The sequence below is a fragment of the Scyliorhinus torazame genome, chromosome 6, assembly GCF_047496885.1.
Source record: "Scyliorhinus torazame isolate Kashiwa2021f chromosome 6, sScyTor2.1, whole genome shotgun sequence".
Classification (NCBI taxonomy): Eukaryota; Metazoa; Chordata; class Chondrichthyes; order Carcharhiniformes; family Scyliorhinidae; genus Scyliorhinus; species Scyliorhinus torazame.
In genome coordinates, this window is record NC_092712.1 from 221,539,941 (window position 1) to 221,554,215 (window position 14,275).

At 45.2% G+C, this 14,275-nt stretch overlaps 1 long non-coding RNA gene across 1 annotated transcript; it reads right to left on the reverse strand.

Moving 5' to 3' along the window:
* Positions 1-8,191: 8,191 nt before the first annotated feature.
* On the reverse strand, positions 8,192-9,183 carry LOC140425774 (uncharacterized). Its single transcript, XR_011947995.1, has 2 exons — positions 8,890-9,183; positions 8,192-8,378 (listed from the first exon to the last, which is right to left on the reverse strand). It is a non-coding gene; the product is annotated as an uncharacterized lncRNA (long non-coding RNA).
* Positions 9,184-14,275: the final 5,092 nt, after the last annotated feature.

The window sequence follows — 14,275 nt, forward strand, 5'->3', positions numbered from 1 at the left end:
AAGGTAAGTTCAATGCTGGGTCCACCCTCTGCGAGAAGAAATTCCTCCTCACTTACACCTTAAATGGGACACCCCTTATGCAACTGTCCCCATGTTCTAAATTCCCCTCAGAAGGAGAAACATATTCTCAGCATCTACTCTGTGAAACCTCCTGAGAAACATAGGGCGGAGTTTTCTGGGGGGGTTTTAAGTGCTGGCTCAGGCGGAAAAGACAGTGTGCTTATGCCAGCTGCACAGCTGGCTTTTTGAATCATATTTTCCTGCACTTTGATTTTTAAAAATGCTTAGAGCCCGCTCCACTGGCAACATCAGCTTTCCAGAGATCAGGGTGCCCAGGGCACTTGCCTGGGCAAGTCCCTCTCCTCCCTGGTGGCTGTACCTACCTGTGCATCCCCGTTATGGTCTCTTTGCCTGGTTCATGTTGCCCCAGACCTGTTGTAAAGCTCACTGACATCACAACACAAAGGTGAGGGGGGAATTTCAAATGCGTGGAGATGATGCAGTGGGCAAGTCTATTAATATGATGGTAATGTATTTAAATAAGGTTCCTGACATTTATGGGTGTGAACTGTGTTATGTCACTGGTGGCGGGGCGGGAATGATTATATCACAAGATCTCACCGGCGAGATTTTTGGCCTCTTGTGAGGTTTTACGCCTATGCCACGATTTGCACCCAAGACAAACGCGGGTTCAAATATCAGCCCTCAGTTCAGCTCTCATATTTCTGAACTCCAGTGAATATAGGCTGAGCTTGCTGAACCTTTCCCCAGAAGATAACTCCTTCATCCCAGGAATCAACCTCGTGATCCTTCTCTGAACTGTCTCCAATGCAAGCATATCCCACCTTAAATCAGGAAATGAAAACTGTACATGGTACTCTAGATGTAATCCCACCAATTGCCCAAGAGTTGTATCAAGATTCCCTATTTTTATACTCCATCCCCAGGCAATAAAAGCAGACATTCAATTTGGCTTCACAATCACTTTCTGTACCTGCATGCTAACCTTTTGTGAATTATGTGCAAGGGCACCCAGTATTCTGTAGTCGCTCTCCATATAAAAATATTTTACATTTCTATTCTTTTTGGCAAAGTGTACAACTTCACAGTTCCCCTTATTCTGCTCCATTTGGCAATTTTTGCCTCTTCTCTTAATCTAGTTGTATCACATTTCAGACTTTGTCCTCCATGCAACTTGCTTTCCTAACTATCTTTGCATCTTCAGCAAATTTTGGTGATAATGCATTCTGTCCCTTCATCCAAATCAATATTGATCGGCGATAGTTGAGGCCCCAGCACTGATGCCTGTGGCACCCCACTAGTTACTGCCTGCCATATAACTGAATAAAAACTCATGCTACCGATTTGTGCTGCTCCATGACAAATGGGAGACAGGTTGTATTTTTTCTGCCATTGTCCTTTGAGAATGCAACAAAGTGGAAGATCTGGGCAGTTACATCTAGCATGTCCATCACACTGCAGAGACGATTGTAACAAGGGGTATATCTTGCCTGCGTGCGATAGTATAAAATGGGTGGTAACGATTTGGCAGCTGGTTTTACAGTTCTTGAAGTCAATAAAAATTAAAATTGGGAAAGGTATAAAGTGGGCTGTCAACTATTTTATCTATTTTACATTATCGCACAAAGTCAAATTCTACCAACAGATGGCTCACTTTGTTACTAATTCAAAATGCAGGCAGTTAATACTTCTGATGTGTAGAGTATAAATTACAAACATTTTTCAAACTGTGCATTTATGCTACCAAATGAAAATGAAACGGGAGTCTGCTTGCATAACAATAATTAACCTTTGTAGCCTTATAGAGACCCAGATCAATCTTAGCAAGGGAATAAATCATTACACAGTACATAAGATAACATTCCTTTCTTATAAAGTAAGGTATTCATGGAGGACACGTTAGTAAAGGTATCATTTAGATTACTTGGATATCTGGTGAAGTACAGCATTTATTTTTATTTCTCACTCCACCAAACTTGACGTTAGACGTCTTGAATGCAAGCCTTGACCTAACTTGGCAATTTTTCCCAACACCGTGCCTAAAATCTTGCCAATGAAGGTTAATTGAAGGTCGTGGTCCTGGTTAACTTTTAGACCTTATGCTGATGTAAAATTCTTGGGGGAGGGAGATTTCCTTTCTGTATTCTGAGTAGCAAAATTGTAAGCCAATTCTTCAAAGGCTGACTGGTGATTTTATTATATGTTCTGTAGTTCACAGAGGATTTGGGACAAAAATTAAGTATTTTGTATCCAGTTCCAATTTAGTAGCTATTTCCTGAAATCGAGTCACAGCGATTTGCAATTTAAAACCAAATGCAGTTCAGATTCCATTACCAAGCCGATTGCAATATCATCTTGCAAAAGTTATAGTTCGCACTTTCTGTGTGATTGTTCAGCTTATATATGACTGATAGTTTCCTTTTAAACTTGCATGATCAGATATTTGAAATCCTCCAGGAACTCTTCCATAATTAGAATAGGCACTCGTAGATCAGAGTCATCTTAGGGATTCTTTGGAATGAGGAAATGAGCAGTTTGAAGCTCTGGGGAAAATGTCACTTTCAAGTGTCCAAGAAGAATTTCAAATTATTTTAGCCTCCTACAGGTACAAGAAATTATAAAAGGAATATTGAGTGGCTCTGAACTTCTTGGAAATGAAGTGGTCGTAAATCCCATTTATACCTGCGGAAGATGGCTGGATTATGGACTGGATTGCGAACCTGCTGTGGTTCCATCTTATTTGGATTGGACATTTACATTCTGGCTGGAAGAAACAGGGGTAAATCTTCCCTTTGCCCCTCCTGCATGAAAGTTGTTTATGAAATATGTGGAATGCATTCCCTCAGTTGGCAACTGAAGCAGGTACCTTGTCATGAGTTCAGTATAGGATGGATAGGTGACTGAAGTGAAAGGGGAATAAAGTAATATGGAAACAGAGCAAGCACCTGGGATTAAGGTCACTGCTCAGGTCGAGGCGAAACACTAATCTAGACTGACTGGATTGAACGGATTGGTTGGATGTAATTTCTAAGTTAGCCAAGTATCTCTGTGTAAAGAGACTTCACCAGGCCACCTCATATATTTTTGAAAAACCTTAATGGGGCTCATCGACTGAGACTTGCCTAATGTCCCTTTAAAGACTTCTGAAGAACTTAAATATTGACTTGACTAAGGTAATCGCTCTGAGGGGATCAATTACATTCTGTTAAGAGTTTCTCCAGAGAGGGCCAATCCAGCCCTGCATTATAATATATCTCTGTTTGAGTTGCCAACTCTACCTGTCTATAGGATGGAGGATTGGGCTCTGCTGCTGGTAACCCAGGAGAAACATTCTTGCCATTCTCGCTGTCATGATATTCAAACACACACATCATGATAGACACACCAACAGACAAATCAGAACACACAACACCATAACCAATGACAGAAAGATATAAAAGCACAGACACGACCCCCGGTGGTCAGTATTAGCTGCAGAGGAGAACCAGGACACATCTATTGCCAAACACACTCAGGGAGACAGCACGTGCAGAGTATCCAGAACGAACTGTATTATAAGAGTTATAATAAAATAGAGTTGTACCACATACAACTGTGTTGGCTCATCTGTGCACCAGAGCACCCAACACCACATGGTACAGGAGTGGATCGATACCTGCCGGCATACCTCAGTGTACACAGACAACCAGCAGTGCCCAGGCATGATGTACGAGCTCCCGGTTCCGCAGGCGCTCCAGTGCCACGGCGATCTCCGCGAAAACTGGCGGCGATTCCGGCAAGTGTTCGAATTGTTCCTGGTGGCAGCTGAACTCCAAGACCTGGATGATAGCGAAAAAATTCAATTTCTCCTCACCATCGCCGGTGCAAGGGCAAGATAAGTATTCACAAGGTTCAGGTTCTTCAGGAGACAGCAAAGGTACGATTACCAGGCAGTCCTGGACAAATTCTCCAAGTACTGTGAAGAAAACGCAATCTAATCTGCAAGTAAAGGTAAGAAAAGCGGCAGTACTCACCTCGTGGCCGGGATCCCGGAGCCCGAATTCCCAGAGGCCAAAATCCCAGGCCTGAGAGAGGGCTGGGTCGCGGTCGGCGGCCATCTTGCTAAGGGTATCACGCTAGCACAGTTGCGCGAGCAGTGCGCAGAACCGGAAGTTTTGTTTGCGCATGCGCGAGATGCTGCGCATGCGCAGTCAAGAAAACGGCCATCGGTAAAGGAACAGCGATCTGAGCATGCGCAGTCGCTTCCTACGTGCTACATACCGAGCGTCAGGATGTCAGAGGCCCCAGACTGCACCAATTTAAAAGGGAAATGTCCCAAATCCAATTTAAAAGGGAAACGTCCCAAATCAAAAAAACAAAAATCTGTTAAAGCTGTAAAACAACCTTCCCTCACCTGGAATGACAGCACAGTGCCGCAAATTGACCCAGGAGATGAATTTGACCTCCGAAGAACCCTCCGACAAGCAGTTACCTACGCACAAGCCGATGATTCCGACCTTGAATACCTCGATGACGATTTTTACAGTGTTTCCGGACCTCGCGAGCCCAATGATAGCTCCGTGGTCCTATATGACTATGACTCGGATGAACCTTTCGTGTTGCACATTGGCGGCCCCCACATTGAATCCGACGCAGATGCGGATTCATTTTTCGGATTTGAGGATCTTCAATCCAGCAGATATGACGTTCCAACTTATCAGTACCGGATGATGCTGCAGCCTGACATTAACAGACAGGGAGCGGTGCAAGCACACGGAGAGTGCCCTGCTGCCACACAGAGCGTGGTCCACGTCCCGCTCAACGTTCCCGACTCTATGAAAGAAGACATGCAAGACTCCAGAGTGCAGTCCTCGCATGAACCAGAAGTGACTCCAGTGTCACAAGCTTCCACAGCAAGCTCGTGGACAGACTCCACAATTGCAGAAATGCAAGACTCCAGAGCGCAGTCCTTGCACGGACAAGAAGTGACTCCAGTGTCACAAGCCTCCACAGAGAGCTCGTGGACAGCCTCCACGATAGAAGCAACGCAAGACTCCAGAGCGCAGTCCTTGCACGAACAAGAAGTGACTCCAGTGTCACAAGCCTCCACAGAGAGCTCGTGGACAGCCTCCACGATAGAAGCAACGCAAGACTCCAGAGCGCAGTCCTTGCACGAACAAGAAGTGACTCCAGTGTCACAAGCCTCCACAGAGAGCTCGTGGACGGACTCCACGATGAAAGGAACGCAAGACTCCAGAGCGCAGTCCTTGCAGGAACAAGACCATGAGGGTCTAGCAACCTCTCCTGACCAACCAGCGGCAGACGATGCAAGTCTGCCATGCTCACGTGAACAGCAAGAAGGCTATAACAGCCTACCATGCTCCACTACACAGCAGCATGACCATGACGGTCTCTCATGCTACAATGAAGGGCACAGCGCTGAAGACTGTTCAAGCCCAACTGAAGACAAGCCAAAGGAATCGCCTCGTCCAAGCCCGAAGAAAAAAGGTTTATGCGCTGACCTTCAGGATCATTGTAGCCGAACAGAGATTAATAATGCTGCACGGCCACAGAAGGATGCTGAGGATTTGCTAACGAAATTAATTGAATGTTTAACTTGCAAGGAGCAGACTGAGAATTGCCAGTGTTTTAGTACGGATCGAAAAAATGGACAAGACATTGATCCTCAGGTAATGGAAATAACACAACCTGAATCATATCTACAGCAGGGACAAATGTCTCCCTTCAACACAATGCCGCAAAATCCCAACTTCGGAGACCAGCAGTTAGTCAGTAATGACTCTTCAAACCTTGAGGGGAACATTAATTGCATTGAACCTATACACACTCCACTGATTATTGAGCAGAACATTGGAGCAAGAATCCTGAGGACACCGACATCGAGTAGCCAGATAACGAATTTATAACCCACAGCAGTTTCAAGTGAACCAAGTGTGCTTTCCACTAATGGTGAAGATGCAGATAAGGTCGACCCGATTATCCATTGTACCACACTAACCCCAGTGATTAAGCAGTTATGTATGGGGAGTATAATGTGGGCAATTGAGAACAGTAAAAGAGAGACTGTGACCATGCCAGTCCCAGCAAAATCAGACCCAGAGACCATGAAGGCATGTACATTAAACAAAGTTACATATGAGGTACCTGAGAAGAAAAGTGAAACGGAATGTTCTTTGGAAAATGGTACAATGTCGATAGAAACAGTGGATCCTATATTCGAGACCATACATATGGGAGAATTTGGGGGTAATAAACAAGGTTCTGCAATGTCTGGGGGAAGATTTAAAGTTCCAAAGAAGAAAAGCCCAAATGAAGGACAATGGCAAGACAATGACAGTCCACCGACATGGTGTGCACCACCAGATGAAAACTCTGACAATTTACCCAACCCTAGTGAACAGCAAGCTGCTAATGACGATCTATCCACGGGATGTGAGACGAGTGACGACAGCATCCCACTTCCCATGCAAAAGGTGCAAGGTGACAGACCTCGCCTAGTGCGTACCGAGGCACTCGACGATCATGGTGGGACCACTGACGACTGCGGTGGCGGCGCACCGCTTCCACCCTCGATGGCTCGAGCCTCTCCACTGGTTGGTGCATTCCTGCATGTTCCGACTCCAGAAGTGCAGCTTCAGGGAATCTCGGCTGTCTCCAGTGAACCTGTTGGGACTCCGGACGGGGGGCATCGACGGAAGGCAGACCGGACTCCAGATGGGGAGCAGCCAAGCGCCGACTCTGATTTGCGCACGCCAGACCTTGCTCCGGACGGGCGGTGTCGCGGCCTCGGTGATGGCACGCTCAGGGTGACGGCAGATGCCACGGCGACAGGGAATGGATCGCGTGGCAGTCCCACTGGGTCGGCAGTGGCAACCAGCACCGGCGGTCCAAGATGGACACACCAATTCGCGCCATCGCCAGACGTTGATGCGAGCAACAATTCTCTCTCCAAGGCGACATGCTTCGACGTTTCTCTGCGGAGTCGCCCTTCCGGCACAGCAGGTGGCCGGAACCAGCGTACACGGTCTCGGCCAACTTCCACATCTGGCACAGTCATCGCCTTGCATGATATTAGTGATGGTGCTACTTCGATGGCAACGACCCATCGGCTACAAGATGCCGTCCACCACAAACATAAAAAGAAAACAGACTCCACCTTGTTCCTGGCATGCAGGGCGGATGGATTGGTGCGTAGGCGCAATCAGCGGGCTTTGTGCCGCCTTCCACGCTCGCAACTGCACCGTACGCACACGCCGGATCCTCCACTGGTTCCCAAGGATGACTTCGTGGAGATGCCACGGATCATGCCCCTTCCATCGCCACCAGAACCAAACCACAGCCAGGGCACCACTAACAAACATGTTGAATGTTATATTTGCACGAATGAAAAAAACCAAGCACTGCACGAAGTACAACAAATGGTAAAGTAGAGACTTCGGCAACAGCATCACCTCCAACAGTCCAAGGTGAACCAGTGTGACCCCAAATCTCCACAGCTGAACCGGCTTGAGGACCAGCCCATTCTTGAGGCGGTCACCCATTAGACTGGACTTATAACGCTGTTCATACGTTCAAAAAGTCAAACACTTCTGTATTATAACCTGTTGTTGTTTATTGTTCCAGATATCGTCTGACCGGACCAATGTTCAAGTTTTTTTTTTCTCTCGCATCCAAGTTTTGTTATGGTACAACCTTGTTAGTGTGACGCACCCGACATCGCCCCATGTAAATAGTTACGTCATAAACACACGCTGTACACAACACACACACACACTCTTAGATGCACTCACGACACAATTATATTTATAACCATGTAGGCACTTATCTTTGTAAAAAGGGGGGATGTCATGATATTCAAACACACACATCATGATAGACACACCAACAGACAAATCAGAACACACAACACCACAACCAATGACAGAAAGATATAAAAGCACAGACACGACCCCCGGTGGTCAGTATTAGCTGCAGAGGAGAACCAGGACACATCTATTGCCAAACACACTCAGGGAGACAGCACGTGCAGAGTATCCAGAACGAACTGTATTATAAGAGTTATAATAAAATAGAGTTGTACCACATACAACTGTGTTGGCTCATCTGTGCACCAGAGCACCCAACACCACACTCGCTTTGTGAACCTTCAGAGATGAGCCCAGACTTGCCATTGTGTAATCAATTGAATTTATTGATTCCATGCTCCAAACAGGATTCTCCCTGCTCCATTAATCCTGGAGTGTATCGATGGGTGCTTGTTAGAATATGTCCTGTCCAGTTCAGGGACAAAAGATATGCCGTTGCAGGAGATACTTTTTGTAATTCGGTTTCTTGCTTTTCTTCATTCCTCGGTAAGTCTGTTAACAGAAATAGTTGAAACCTTACTTATTAAAAAATCAATACACGCACTGAACATACTTATAACTTGACAGAGGAAAATGTTTCAATTCAGCCATTCAGGAAAGAGAAAGTCACAGCTGGAGAAGAGCATTTAAATGTATTCTTTGACAAAAGGCGGGGGGGAAGGTTTTCTTCTAACGCCTTAAGTGAGCAAATTAGTCAGCAGTTCCAAAAGGTCAGACTATTGTCATTAGTGCTGTGATAGCTGAGTGATAAAGCCCTTTCCTGCTGCCAGTTACTGACTCTGTGAGCTATCTCTGAAGGAGAGAACATCCCCACCTTTGACAGCTTGCTGTTTTGTCAAAATGTGTTGGTAATTTATTATTGGAATCCCCTTCACTGTTAGAAACCAGGATGTTAATATTGCCACTTTTTTCTACAAATGCTATTTCAGTTTCTGCTGGGCGAGTTTGTTTTCAACAATATCTCTCCAACCTTCCTGCAAAACTCCAACAAATTAGAACTCACCCACACTGCCCATTTATTCAGCTCTTTTTGAGCGGCTTGCTGGTGTGGTGTTACCTGCGTGGTCGATAACACGTGTTACTCAATCCTTGGTTGATGTTGAGGTCCTCTGAATCTTGTTGAAGAAGACTCGAACTCGTCCAGTAACAACAAAGATTTATTGAGTAACTATAACTATTACTGCATGAGTTCTTTACCTTAACATGGAAACTAGGAATTGGTTAACAAGATTTAACAATAATAATCAAATGTAACTCCACTAACTATCTATGTAATTCTGATGTTACCCTGCTCACAGTACACCCACGAGAGAGAGAGCGAGAGACCCTGTCTGGCTGCTTTTTATACCTCTGTTGGTCCAGCCCTCTACTGATCATGTGGTGCTGCTATTTACCCATTAACCCCTTGTGTGCATGCACCTACAGAGATCACTACATCCCCCCTTTTTAATGTGTTACAGGTTTTCTGTATGGTGTCACGAAAATTGAACAAAAATAATGAATTAAGTCAACTGGGAACAGATAAAACAAGTAACGCTGTGTACAGAATGTGATAGTAATAGTAACTGTACAAAGTCAATCAATGTTTAAAAAGTCCAACCCGAAAGAAAAACTTTGTGAGTCCAGACTGTATGAATTTGATCAGGTGGGTTGATCTCTTCTCATGTCGTTGAGGTGGCAGTGTTGATGTAGTCATCTCGTTGTGACCACCATCAGTGTTTATGTGTGCACATGAGGACATCACGAGACATTGGAATGGTCGAAGTAATTTGATGTTAGTAGCGGACTTTCTTTTGGGCTTGCAGTGTTGACCCTGTATGTCATCTTTTTTGCAAGCTGGGTTGGGTGATTGCTGCGGCGCAGACACATAATCACGAGATCTGTTGTTGTTGTGGTTTTGTTCACTGCTTTTATCAACAGTAGGTCTGTTGTGGTTTTGTTCGCTGTTTTTACCAACAGTGGGTAGACATTTAATGTCTGCTGCTGGCTGCTCATACAAGGCAGATAGACCGTCATAGTCTTCCTCGTTCATGGCTGTCGCTCCGGAGTCGCTGCTTGTGGCCATTCTGGAGCCTGTCAACGAGCTAGCTATGAAGGCCGGTATCACTCCCTCAATGGAGTCAATCTGTGCTCTCTGCTTGGCGTCGCCGTCTGCTAGGATATGTGACATGTGGTTGTCATCCATTTTGTCGACGAGTTGCCATGTCGTCATGGTACTGGATTCTCCCACCATGAGACTTGTATGGAACTTGGCACCCATGTTGCTGCTGCAATGACCATCAGATCCGGAGAATTTATCCATGGCTGAGTGGCATTCATCAGCGAGCAAATCATCGCTTCTTGTCAAAGATGTGTCATGGTGCTCTATTTGTCCAATGAGGAACTCATCTCCTGAGTAATCATCGTCAATGAACAAATCTTTTGCTATGGATTTGTCATTGTGCTCTTCTCTCTGGGTGTTGCAAATTGTATGTTTCAGAGGGCTGCGGCAGTCATCCTTAACTGTGAGTGGAGGCTCGGGCTTCATTCTGTTGCTAGGGAAAATAATTTTTTGTTTTGAGACTTTAAACCCATTTTTGTTCACTCTCGGGCATTTTGGATAAGGCGTGGTGACGTAAGGTTCCTCAGTTACTGTAACCGTGTCCACAACGTAGGAGTCATCATCGGCAAGGTCATCATTTTCAAACAGGTAATCACTGAATATTGGTTGGCGGTCCATAGATGCCACGTTCCGAATGTCGCAGGGTCTTAGTTGTTGTCCCGTGGAAGTCATCTGTAGCACAGCTCGACATTTGAAGGCATAGTGGTTGTACCAGCCACACCTCAGGCACTGTTTGCCAAAAGCTGGACATTGCCCTTTGAAGTGGGCGTGTCCGCAGTTATGACACATCATGACGCCATCCTGCCATGCTCGCGCGTGTGCAGTAGCGTTCTCAGCCGGTTCCAGCCTCCGTGCAAACTGCGCATGTGTGTAGGCAACTTGCAGATTCGCGCGCGCGGGATTGCCGGTGGAGGAGTACCTTCGAGAAGCCTGGGCCACCATTTTGACAGCTCCACCCTCGTGGTGGAGGCCTTGGGCCCGGTAAGTAAACTGTTGATAGTGTGCTTCAGTGATTTCGTGAGCAGAACATAGTTGTGTAGCTATTTCAAGGTTAAGATTTTTGTGCTTAAGGAGAGATTTTCTGAGTCCCTCATCAGAGATGCCACTGACAATTTGGTCTCTGATGAGGGAGTCACAGAGGGTCTCTTACTTATAGGATTGGGCCAGCAGCATTAAGTCAGTGAGAAAGCTGCTGAACGATTCTCCTGGTCTTTGTATACGCTTGTTGAACTTGAAGCGTTCAAATGTTTCATTCACCTCCGATTTGCAGTGGTATCGAATTTTTTTATAATTGTGTCCCACTTATCCTTGTCCTCCCTTTCGGCGTAGGTAAATGAGTTATATATCTCCATGGCAGGTTTCCCTGCCACAGCTAAGAGGTATGCTTTTTTTTTAAATATGGCGCAGCGGTCATGTCCTTAATTTCCAGAAACAAATTAAATTGTTGCAGGAAAATCTCCCAATTATACTGGAGATTACCAGAGGTTCTGAGGTGTTCTGGAGCTGGAAGTGATTCCAACTTACCAGTTTGTGCCCAAGAGATCCGAATGTAGCGATGCCTTCCTTGGCCGAATATCTTATCTGAGTTTCTTTTTTCTTTTTCTTGTCTGTCGAACCTAATCTAGCTAGTTTCTGTTTTTGCTGTTAAGGCCAACACTCCTTGGACCCATGTGGTGTTACCTGCGTGGTCGATAACACGTGTTACTCAATCCTTGGTTGATGGTGAGGTCCTCTGAATCTTGTTGAAGAAGACTCGAACTCGTCCAGTAACAACAAAGATTTATTGAGTAACTATAACTATTAATGCATGAGTTCTTTACCTTAACATGGAAACTAGGAATTGGTTAACAAGATTTAACAATAATAATCAAATGTAACTCCACTAACTATCTATGTAATTCTGATGTTACCCTGCTCACAGTACACCCACGAGAGAGAGAGCGAGAGACCCCGTGTGGCTGCTTTTTATACCCCTGTTGGTCCAGCCCTCTAGTGATCATGTGGTGCTGCTATTTACCCATTAACCCCTTGTGTACATGCACCTACAGAGATCAGTACAGCTGGCCTCTTAACTGCCACAGTAATTACCAAGACATGTTCTTGTTCTGATTGGCAGAAAATAATTTAAGCATGGCACTGAAATCGGACAGGCTACTTAACTGACAACTGTTTCCTGATTTTAAAGGGCAGTTTGATTACCTTGGATGCCAGGCCGCAAGTATATTGTGTGTAATTGTGATATTTTAAAAGAGAAACGTACAGACCACAAAGGTACAAATAACAAGACTATTGGGGAAGATGTTTTCTCACAGGCTGCTAGTGTAGACTAGTGTTTTTCAATTTTTTTTCCCAGACCCACTTTGCCAACTGGCCGACCTTTGTGACGCACGTCGGCCGACCTTCGCGACACACGCCACGTTCACTTACCTTTAATGCGAAAGGGTAGCCTGCTTGGTCCTCACAATCTCACTTGAATCAGGTTCAAAGGAGGAGAGGGCGATGCGCATATCAGGTGCGGACATCTGCCAGTTCCTTTTTGCCGTCTTCTTGTTTATGAAAATAGAAAATCCAACCTCGTACTTGTAGGTCATTGTGAAGGACAATAGCAACAAAATGCTTGCTGGACTCAGCACTGGATACTCCTGGGAGATGCTCCTCCAGAATGTTGACAGCCTCGTGGGTTTTTGCCGTGTTTTTTTATGTGGTATCACAGGTCAGCTCCAGCAGCATAGTCTTTTAATTTGGAAACAGCTGTAAGTAAATAACTGATTCTGGGCTCTCAATCTCAAAAGGAATTTTTCACCCACTTCTTCTCTTTCAAAATCTTAAACTTCTCATCTCATTTTCCAGTACTTCCCTGTATAACACACATGGGCTTTGCATCGTTATTTTCAAATGCACAATTGACAAAAAACATAACTCAAGAAATCATCTTTATCCGACTTTGTTCCCTCATTAAGTTTCTTCTTTGTCGGCTGTTAACCAGAGATTCTGAAGCTCTGTACAGAGCTAATACTGGCACTGCTCTGTCCTGCCCCAGACTCTCCTGTGCAGCTCTCTCCAGCAGATTCTGTTGAGACATCCTGTCCAGTAGGTACACTGCCTATTTGAGTTTCTGGCCATCTCATACTTTTATGAAAATGATCCATCTTCACAATCCTCTTGCCGGCAGCTGGAAAATGGAAGCACCTCTGCTCCATGATTTGCCGCCAAAAACAAGTACATGGAGGGTGCTTGATGTCAAGTGTACGTGTAAGGCGCATGATCTGCTCTCTGCTGTCGCCTCTGACTGGAAGACTCCACACAGTCTCATTTATTTTCATTTGAAAGGTGGAAGCAGCCCCCATTCTCAATGTAAAGCCGGTAGTGGCCGTTGGGTGCTTCTCCTCTGATTGGGACCACCGTGGGAATGACACAACCCTTCCAACACTCGCCTGCGATCCACCAGTGGGACGTGACCTGCACCTTGAAATCCACGTTGTAGACTGTCTGTTAGGCGGACAAAACTGCCGATTATGTCACCAGTATATCATGAGATCAAACTCGTAAAGTGATCCTGTTCCCACTCGGGGCAACATGAGTTTTTAAAATCAAAAATAAGAGTTAAGCCATAATCCACATCTTGCAAATTGAACACATTATATACTTGTGTAGATTGTGATAATGACTGAGGGACAATAAGGCAATAACATTTGCAAACTGCAGTGCATGTCATATGATCATATACTGTGAGAGGATATCATGCAATTGTGTGCCATGTGACTACACCTCCAGGATTATGTCAAACAAGATTTGGAAGTCTTCTGGGGAGGCAGTGGCATAGTGGTATTGCTGCTGGATGAGTTATCCAGAGATCCAGGGTAATGCTCTGGAGTGGCTTTCGGTAAGGTACCACCAAAAGGCTAGTTAATAAAATAAGTGCCCATAGTGTTAGGGAGGCAGTATATTAACATGGATAAAGGATTGGCTAAGTGATACAAGATAGTGAGTTGGGATAAGAGGGGCATTTTCAGGATGCCAACCTGTAATTAGTGCCACAGGAATCCGTGCTGGGGCCACAGTTATTCACAATATATATCCATGACTTGGACGAGGGAAGTGAATGTACTATTGCCAAGCTGCTGATGACACAAAGGTATGTGGGAAGGCAAGTGATAAGGGTGGCACAAAGAGTCTGCAGGGGGATATAGATAGGCCAGTTAAGTGGGCAAAGAATTGGCAGATGGAATCTAAATGTAGAAAAATGTGAAGTTATGAACTTTGGTAGGAAGAATAAAGGAGCTGAATA